General features: G+C 37.0%; 1 pseudogene; it reads right to left on the bottom strand.

The window, feature by feature from the left end:
• Positions 1-5,757: 5,757 nt before the first annotated feature.
• Positions 5,758-6,064, bottom strand: LOC144370535 (elongin-C pseudogene; annotated as a pseudogene).
• Between the last annotated feature and the right edge of the window lie 4,459 nt (positions 6,065-10,523).

A 10,523-nucleotide genomic window follows, 5' to 3' on the forward strand; every position in this document is an offset into this window, starting at 1 on the left:
TTATCATTCTCAGAGCAGGGCCACTGGTGTGATGGGTGCTACAAGGTGATGTGTAGACCCCAGCTGCCGATCCATTCTCTTTGTTTCTCTGGTTAAGGGCTCACAGGTCAGTTTCTGACTTATTTCCCCAGGATGAGTCTACCACAGGATTCTTAGCTCATTGATGGAGGCTTCCCCTGTTGGTCGTATTATCTCTCAACATGGTGGTATCCCACTTCCCTCTCCAGCTTCACTCCTAAGCCTGACTCAGGTCATGCATTTGACAAAACAAGTGCTTTCCATTCTGTAATTTCTATGGTCCTTCCTGCCACATGCCTTTGACCCCCGCTGATACCAAGCCCTTGTCCCTCATGGTTTCCTTATTCTTTGCCAGTGTAGCAAATATCTAAATCTATTAAAGACCCAGTTCAGATGAAACTGCCTCTATGGAGCCTTCCCTGAACCCATCAAACTCAATGCCTTTTTAATGTTGCTGAGCTGAGTTGAATTCTGAAGATAGAGATTCAAATTCAACAATTTTTTTCTGAGCAATTACCAAGGTTCTAACATTGGAATGATCATTTTTATGTAAAGCATTATTTAATTTTTATTTGACAAAAAAACTAGAGGAGATGATTCCTTTGGATTGAATTGGACTATTGGTGCATTCTGAAATTACTGGAGCTAGTGATCCTTGAGAAGAGAGAATGACCATAGAGATAAGGGTTGTTATCGTTGAGATATGAGGTGTTACTAAGAGCTCATAGATGAGACAACGTAAGAAAGTTTACAGGTAAAATGAGTGGGTTATGAGAGGTTAAACCTAATCAGTGCATTAATCCACTAAAAAGGATTAACTGGGTGGCAACTGGTGTGGTGCGGCTGGAGGAGATGGGTCATTGGGAATTGTGCCTTTGGAGTATATATTTTATTCTTGGTGAATGAAGCTCCCTCTTTCTGTTTCCTGGTTTCATGTCCTGAGTTGCTGCTTCCCTACACCACACTTTTCCGCCATGATGTTCTGCCTCTCCTTGGGCCCAGAGCAACAGAGTTAGTCATGTCATCTATGGTCTGACACCTCTAAAACTATAAGCTCCCAAAGAAACTTTTCATCCTCTAATTGTTCTTGTCAGGTCTTTTGGTGACGGCAATGAAAAAGCTGACTAAAACAAGGGGGCATTTTAAAATTGCTGATTATGAAAAAAATATACTTGTTATTTAAAGTCTCTGATTCCTTAGAATTTTTAGGAAGCTGTTCCACTGATCCTCTGCCACGCTGGACACATAGTCCATCTCGCAGGTCTCTTTGGAAGGTACATCATTTGATTACAGGTGTTGTGAGCTCTAGAGTCCTCTGGGGTCAACAGGGTACAGATGCTACCTGCTTTCATTCTGCGTGGCCTTCTCAGTGGCAGTCACTCCTTTTTGTAAAGTGGAAGGTAAGAGCCAGCACAACTATGAAACACAAGATGAACCACTATTTAATGCTATAGGAATTTTGATCCACTTCTTGCACTCTGCTCCAAGCAATGATGAATAGTAGATGGTCAGCTCTATAAAATAATCATTAATCTGCAAAAGAGCTTTGGGTTTTCACTAATACAGCTGTCAAAAAAGTATCTTTTGAAACTGACAACTCTCCTTTTACTGGAAACCATAGACTATAGGCCAAATCCATCCTGCTGCTTGTTTTTCTAAATGAAGTTTATTGGAGTACAACCATGTCAATGGTTGACATCTCATCCATGACTGCTTTCAGTTTATAACAGCAGAGTTGAGTACTTGTAAGAGCAACCCTGTGGCCCACCACAACTCAAATATTCACTTTCTGGTCCTTGCCAGGAGTGTGCCAACTCTTGACAGCAATCCAGAGTTCTGCCAGAAACCATAAATGCGAATGCCTCAGTATTTATTTATTTCTTTTCAAAAGTCTAATTTTGAGAATGTATTTCTCTCAGATCTTAGTACCAGGAAAACTCTTCTCCTTCCTGAGCCACTGGTGAATTTGTCATCCTGTGGGCACTGTGAATCTTACAATGGTTTGTGCTTCCCCTTTGGTATGACTACCAGGAAAGCCCGAGCCAGCACTCTGTAGGGAGATTATGGTCTAAAATAAGCAATATAGTTTTATCAGAGATAAGTCATAGATTACTAATAAGTCATATTGATGAGTCATAGGCTATGGACTAATAGACATAAATCAATAAATAGAAAATAATAAAAATAAAAGTTAATGTTAAGATACTTAAATATGTTTTAAGCTTTAAGATAGAAATAACAATACAGTAGAATAAATATATAGCCTTTATAGTACTTAGACATAAGACTTAAAGATGTTAATGATAAGGTATAGATAATAACAGTTATAAGTATGTGTGTGTATGGGCCCATAGGCAAATGTTGAGATGATATAGGTAAAGTTATAAGATAGAAATAATTAAGACACAGTCATATTAATGGAAAAATTGTTGTAGGCCAACATAAGTAAGCATGGCTACAGTGACTCCATTGCTATTCCTGTAGGCAAGAGCCATTTCTGGAAAATCATTTTCTGAGCTGTCTTCCCCCAAAGAGGTGTGTTTTCTGTACTTTGTACCCTGCAATGTACTAAAACCCAAGCTGTACACCCACCTTAGGGGGTCTTTAGTTCTGCTTAGGGGCTCTAAAGTTCCTCTAACTGCTGCTGTTTTAGCATCTGTGATTGGCTATCTTGCATGCTAGGGACTTCCCAAGGCTTGCGGTTTTCGTCCTTAAATTCCCAACACACAGGCCAGGAAATGGCTGTTCTCCCACAGAGCTTCAGTCTCTTCTGGTGGGTGACAGTCTCTGGCCAAGTAAATAAAACTCTCTTTGATTTGAGTTTGGACTTAGAGTAGTTTCTGAAGTGGCTCCTCATAGCAGGTAGAACCAATCTTTATCCAATTTTAGTTTAATTCTATGCACTCTGATTTTCTAATTAATAATTTTAGTATTATGACCTTGATGTACATACTTTTTGGAAAAATGTTATATATAAATAAATACTTCAGTAGCATGTACTTTCTGCAATTCTGTAGTTGATTTTCTAGAATTAGCTGCTTATTTGTCTGCTTCTAAGTCCTAGTGTAAAACCTCCTTGGGAGGGCTGGCGGTGAAGCTCGGTGGTAATGTGTATATTTAACATGTGCAAAAAACCTGGAATTTTTTTTTTTTTTTTGGTACCAGGAATTGAACTTAGCGGTGCTTAATCACTGAGCCACATTCCTAAAACTTTTTTTTTTTTTAATTTTTTTGAGACAAGTTCTTGCTAAGTTGCTTAGGCCCTTGCTAAATTGCTGAGGCTGGCTCTGACCATGCAATCCTGCTACCTCAGCCTCTGAGCTGCTGGGATTATAGGGATGCACCACTGTCTCAAGCCAAGGCCCTGGGTTTGATCCCCAGAAACAGCACACAACCTAACACCTTCTTTGGGAATATTGACTGTATCACAAACTGCATAGAACATAAGAGAAGTGCAGATGTTTTCATTTTTTTAGTTTTGTCATAGTAGAAAATTTTAATGCTTATTTTGAAGTTCAGCAAGTTCTTAACAAAATTAATTGGTAGCAGTAGTATAAATAATAATCTCTGCAAGATATCTGAAGTTGATTCCTTGGTAGGAAAATTTAGTTTTCATGCTTTTATTAATAAAATAATAACTGCCACTATTTATTAAATGTCTAACATTTATCCATCACTTTATGTACATTGTTGAAAACATTGCAAGGTAGATCTTGATATTTCCATTTCATAAGTATGTGGCAATAAGACTCAGAGAGATGACATACTTTGCTTGGGGGAATATACAGAGTTCAAGCCAGGAATGTCTGCAGGATTCAGCCAGTCATGTCAGTGAGTGGAGCAGGTGGGTGTAAAGCAAAGTGGAGTCATGGGACCAGTGAGTATGTGCTTTATCTACAGGGGCAGCTGCACTCAGCCTGGGCCAACCTCTGCCAGACTCAAATGTCAGCTTACTGTTGCTTGAGTTTCCAATGTTTCAGAAACCAGAAATCCAGACCTGCAGTGAAATGCTTTAATTTTACAAACACTGCTCAGGAATAATGAAACATGCTGTGGGTTAGGTTTGGCACCCAAGCCATTGGTTTTCAAACTTCTGTGTTCTCTATTTTATTCCATTGGTCTATAATATACTATCGTTACACTGTCTCAATTATCATAGCTTTATAATAATCACTGATATCTGAGTGAGCAAGATGCCTCATCTTTTTCCTCCTTGGGGTTAGGTTGGTTATTCTTGGTGTGTTGCATATCCAAATGTGTACCTAATTTTTTTACTGTTAGAATCAAGTTCTCAAGTTGTACACACTGTTTTAGTCAGCTTTTTGTTACTTGTGACTAGAAAACCTGACAAGAACAACTTAGAGGAGAAAAAGTTTATTTGGGCTCATGTTTTCAAGGGGTCAGTCCATGGTTGGCTGACTCTACAGCTCTGGACTTGAGGTGAGGCAGAACATTGTGGTGGAACGATATGATGGAAGAAGGCTGCTTAGGGCATGACAATAAGGAAGGGAGGTTGGGTATTGAGCTCTATTCACTTAGGGACAAAATAGAAATCCCAAAGGCATGTCCTCAATGACCTACTTCCTCCAATCACACCCTACCTGCATACAGCTACCACACAGTTAATCTAGATCAGTGGATTAATCCACTGATGCGGTTATAGCTCTCATAATCTTGTCGTTTCACCGCTGAAAATGCTTGCATTGTCTCACATGTGAGCTTTTTTGGAATACCTCATATCGATTCTTAAAACTCTAGCATGAATTATGCTACAAGCATTTAAATTTTTAGATTTATTTCAATGTTATTTTATAGTTTCTCCTTTGATATGTTTTGGTATTATTGTAAATACTACTATAAAAATTTTATTCCTTGTGTCTCTAATATCTATAAATTTAATTGACCATTGTATATTGCCCTTTACCTAAGAACTTTGGTAAGTTCATTTTTCCCAAAAATTTCATTATGGAAAATATCAAACATGTGGAAGTAGAATTTTGTAATAAACCTTCATGTGCCTATTACCAAGATTCAACAATGGTAATACTTTTTTCGAGTTTTCTAAATTCACTTTTAATCCTAATAATTTTTTTTGAATTTTCCATATATACTATCACATTATCTATCAATGATGAAAGTTTTTTTTTTTATTTTTAAAAATGGGTTTATTTACTCATGTACTCTCCATGTTACTTGGGATGTTCAAAGAAATGTTGAAAAGAAATAATAACAGCATTCTTACCATATATATGTGTAAGCTTGACCAAACCTTTTAGATTTCACTGAATGACGCTTTAGAAGGCTAATCCTTATGAATATCATAAAAATCAATGTCTTAACTAAACCAAAATATATTTATAGAAAATATTGATATAACTTGAGCAATGCAAGTCAGAGCTATAATAAATTCTAAAAAAGATTTTAAAAAAAACCACTAAAAACATGTCAATAGGTAGTTACAGTGTTCACCTATGGTACTTGGCATTTAAATTTATTTCTCAGTATTTATGTTATGAGTACTGCTCTGATTTAAAAGTCTCATTCAAAGGATAAACCATAACTACCTAAAATTTGTAGATTGTTTTATTTTTTCAGTTTGTGAAAATGTCTTTAGCTTGTTTAGGTGGGGAACAAATTTCAACTCTGACGACAATCTTCTCTTCAATGAACTTTAGATTTTTCAACTGCGTGAGGACAATGGGAAATGCAAAAGAATTTCTAACTGTGGGAGTTAAATGCTTAAACATGGCATTTTGTTAGATTGTATTTTATTTTTGATTCTAAGAAGTTCACAGTCATCAGCAATTCCACAGTAATTCCAGGTGCAGTTGGGAATTTGGCATTCTCAGTGGAGCTGTTAGTTTAGCAAACCTTGTGGATGAAATAAGTACATTTAATAGCACATATGAAGCGATTGTTCTAAAATTGATTCTGATGGCTTCATTTTCCACAACTGAACTGGTTCACTCAACATGGCTGTTACTGTTCCTGATTCTCTTTTTATAATAAATTTATGACTGTCAGAAGATATCAACTTGATGTACATGGCATCGCAGCCTTCACAACCTCCATAGGATTTTTTTATCTTCATCTAGTATGTTCTTATACAATTCCACATCACTGCCTCCAGGAACTTCAATGGTTTCTTAACATTTACTGCCAATGGGTCCATGTTCTCTGCCATAGTCCTACTCTGTTTATTGCTGTGTGTGTGTGTGTGTGTGTGTGTGTGTGTGTGTGTACGCATGCGTGCATATACGTATATCCTCCTATATTACTCCTCTGTATTTGGAATGGAATTAACACATCAGTATGTGAGCATTGTGTCATCCATACCAGAAGTTAGACTGTGGTCACTATAGCAGCAAAGTAGAGGGCAGATGGGAGGTGAGCAAGAATAGAGACAAGGCAGTGCATGGACCCTGGGATCCAGCCTGGCACTGTGGAACTAGAAAAGGGGAGTACAACATTCCAAGTCAGCAGGCTAAGCTATCATCTGCTTCCAGACTCAGAATTCTGGGAACTAAAGCAAAGTGTGTCAGGAGGGGAAGTTTCCATCAAACTAAAGATGTTACTGGAAGCTACTGTGTGGGATTAAGGTCTTTTCCCCAAAGAAGTAGAGGTTCCAAGAAGCCTGAATGGGAACCTTCACATTTAGCATTATTTAGCTGTATGGGGACAGGATGGAAGGGAAACACTGGGTCTGGTTACAACACAATTGACCACTCTCATGAAGAAAGGACTAGCATTGTGTCATGAAATGGTTTACAGAAACAAAATTGCAAGGAGCAAGATGAGGCTACTGAGAAAGAAAATGTGCTAAATCTAGAGTCAAAAGAAAAAAAGTGAATGTTTCCCTTAATCTGTATTCTTCCCAAAGCTGAAAGGAGATATGGATGCATGACATGGCCCCATGAGAGTTATCCAGAGTGTCACTCACCCACAAGGCTTGGAAATCCAAAAATGGAGAAGTACAATAATGGCAGTAATGACAGCAATGTATGGTAACACTTGTACCCTCTCTTCAAAAATAAGTAATATGTAGGACTCTTCCATCATGTTTGACTTCAAATTTAATGTATTATTTAACAAGTAGCTGGATAGTTATACCTCCTTATACTTTAAGCAAACCTTGAACAAACCAGGAGTCACAATCTTTTGATATCTATGTAAGAGGAATTTTTCATTCATTCATTCTCTTCAGTCATTCAGAAAATATCTATTAAGAGTTAGTTAAATGCCAGGAAGTGGTCCAGGTCCTGGAAGAACATCACTCACCCATATCATCAAATTTAATTTGTAGCAATGAGAATAGTAAAATAGGAAACAGAAAAAGAATTGTTCCAGGAGGTGGTAAAGAAGAAGAACCAGGAAGGACCAAATTATTTAATCACTATTTTCTGACTCTTCCCTCAACAAACTCAGTTATAAATTGTAATATATGACACACATGTACATATCAGTTTACATTGTGACTGCTAGGGGTTGGAAGATAAAAAAAAATAAAAAAGAATTCCATCCTTTAAATAACAGTTTTGATGCAAAGCAGACAAAATAATTATGAACATGATGGTAGGATCATAATTTTGACATTGCTAAATGCAGAGAACTTTGGAATAGGTGGTAGATGCAGTTCCTTGCACAGGAAGAGGAGAAAAAGCTTTCTAAGGAGAATATCTGAGCTGGTGCTGGAGGGAGTGGGAATTGCCCAGTGTTGGTGGTGGGGATGGTGTCTAGGCTGGGAGAAGAGAGTATGCCCCATCCAGCCTGTGTGCCATGATTTTACCAGCTCTTCTTTGTATCTTCAAGTATTCCTGGCATTCAGTTCTTTTGGTTCTTTCTGGGCATGAAGATTTTGCTTCAATCTTCTTTGTCTAAAAGAAGGTGGAGCAGTGATGAACTTTGGGTGAGGAGTTTGCAGAGACAGGGAAGAAGCAAGTGAGAGCCTCCTGGAGTGTTGGGATCTTCTAGATGTCGACATGGGTGTTGGTTACACAGGTGCAGATGGGTAAAACTCTATTCAGCTGTATGTTCATTAGTGCACTTTCTACATTTTACTATATGTATGCCAGACCTGGATGAAGCAAGAAAAAAGGAAGAAGGCTTCCAGCCCAAGCAGATCTCACCCATGTCAGGGCTATGAGATTTATTGTATGCTACAGTTTAGCTCTTGGCAACATATATGTGATGCTTCTGTTTTGTTTTTTCTCTTTGTTCATTTCCTGTATGGAAATTGTTTTAGAAACCAGATTATAAATGCCACTTAATACCTTGATTTTGTCTTAGGCTCATATTTTGTCCTCTGAAAGGAACTATCTACTGCCTTCAACTATGAATATCTGAATCCACACACAGAATGCAATTAGTTTTAAATTTTAGAGGCTTATTTTGCATAAAACCTGTGGAGCGGGTTTTTGTTTCTAAGTGCCTTGTGGAAGAGGATAATTCTACTATATTTCTTTATAGTATCTGGAAGATTGCACTGGATACACAATCTGAGTCCTCTGTAAATATTGCTAAGAGGGCATGAGTATGGAAAAATCCAAAAAAGCTTAGTTCTATTTTGAATTATGAGTTTCTTAGAACAGAGAGGAGAAGAGCCTAAATAGTTCACTTAAGGGATCTTATTTCTTCCCTATCTCTTAAACAGATTAAAAGAGAAGAAATAAAACAATCTTGAAGGTTGATTGAGAGATAAAACACCCACAGAACAAATTTGACTTATTCAAGTTTTATGAATCTCCAAATAGCAGGTTTAAGTAGATTTGCTGGAGCTTAGATAGACGTGCCTGCCAAGCAAGATAACTTTTAAAGGAAAGAGTCCTTTGCATTTCTCAGGTCAAAAAATTGAGTTTGCAGCGTAGCTTTTTCCTCTTAGAAAATATCAGGTGAAAAAAGGAAAAAATGCCACTCATATCTTGAATGTGGCCAACTCGTTGACAGATATAAACTCAGAAAAAGCAACTCCCAGGTCAGCAGCCAAACCTATGTAAAAACTAAGCCTGGATTCTTCGCAAGTTGCTAATATGTGGTAATATTTGATAGCCAAGGCAAAACTCACTAAGAATTATCAAAATCCTTCTGGGTTTCTTCTTTCTCTTGGTGACTATAATACCTAATTCTTTCTCCCACCAGCACTACCAGTGACACTGCACTGCCTCCCATGATGCAAGACCCTCACTACAGGTCCCCATGTCCCTAAGTAATGCTCAGTCACAATTGTTTATCTTTAGTCCTTTTCCTTGGGATTGAACCTCATCATCCAGTGCTCATTTGTTGATCTCAGAACTAAACTGTGCAAAGGTGTTTATTGATGTAATTTTGATAATGAGATGTGCTATCTATTATACTACACTGCCTCTTTTCTCTTTTGTTAATAAAATGTACATAATAATACCTTGTTATAGGGCACAGAAAAACAGATAATCATGAATAAGACAATAGAAGGTATTTATAATCTCTTGACCTAAAAACCACTATTAACCTACACATGCAGGGGCACGCACACATTCATACATATTCTCTACCATTCTTTCTTACAAACATACACGTGTGTACTGCATGTTTATTTCTTGCATTTTTCACTTAAATAATATTAATTAAAATTCTTCATGTCAGTAAATACATTCCCATAACATTTTTATTTGTGCCTGGAAAGTATACCATTTTATGAATAAACAATCATTTATTTACATAGTCTCTTACTATTGGATATGTGCATGGCTGCTCATTTTTCTCTATTAAATTAATAAGGAATCAAAGTACATATCTGTTTTTCATCAATAATTTTCTTAGAAAACTTCTTAGAGCTAGAATCTCTAAGATAAAGATATGCATCAAAAGGAACGTATGTCCATTATAAAATCTCTAATAATATATAATGAAAATGCATTCTTCTTCCATCTGAGACTCCCAATTCTCACTGTAGACAGTCACTGTTGTATGTCTCTCTTGTTACTCTCTGGAAATTTTCCCTATGTACATAAAATGGCCTTTCCTTTTTGTACAAGTGAAAGTATATACACTATTCTAAATCTTTACTTTGTAAAATTAAAAATCTGGATCTTGGTGCTTCTTCCAATTGAGAACACATAGATCCAATAGACATTTTTTCATGGTCATAAGCATAGTATGTATGCATAAAATTTGATATAATTGGTTAGATGGAACTAGGATGTTGTCTCTTCTTCACTGAGACAAACACAGCAAGAGCAGCACAAATGGCTTTTGTACTAAACGAGTGTTGAGGAATTCTTAGAGTTTAGGATTTTAAAGCTTTTGATACATATTATCAAACTGTTCTTCCTTGAGGAAAACATTAATACCGGCATGGTAAAAAACATGCCCCTCCTGTTTTTCCTCCTTTTTTAAAAAATATTTATTTTTTAGTTGCAATTGGACACAATACCTTTATTTTATTTATTTATTTTTATGTGGTGCTGAGGACCGATCCCAGGGCCTAGTACATGCGAGGTGAGCACTGTACCACTGAGCCACAATCCCAG

Source organism: Ictidomys tridecemlineatus, chromosome 14 (genome assembly GCF_052094955.1).
Source record: "Ictidomys tridecemlineatus isolate mIctTri1 chromosome 14, mIctTri1.hap1, whole genome shotgun sequence".
NCBI lineage: Eukaryota > Metazoa > Chordata > Mammalia > Rodentia > Sciuridae > Ictidomys > Ictidomys tridecemlineatus.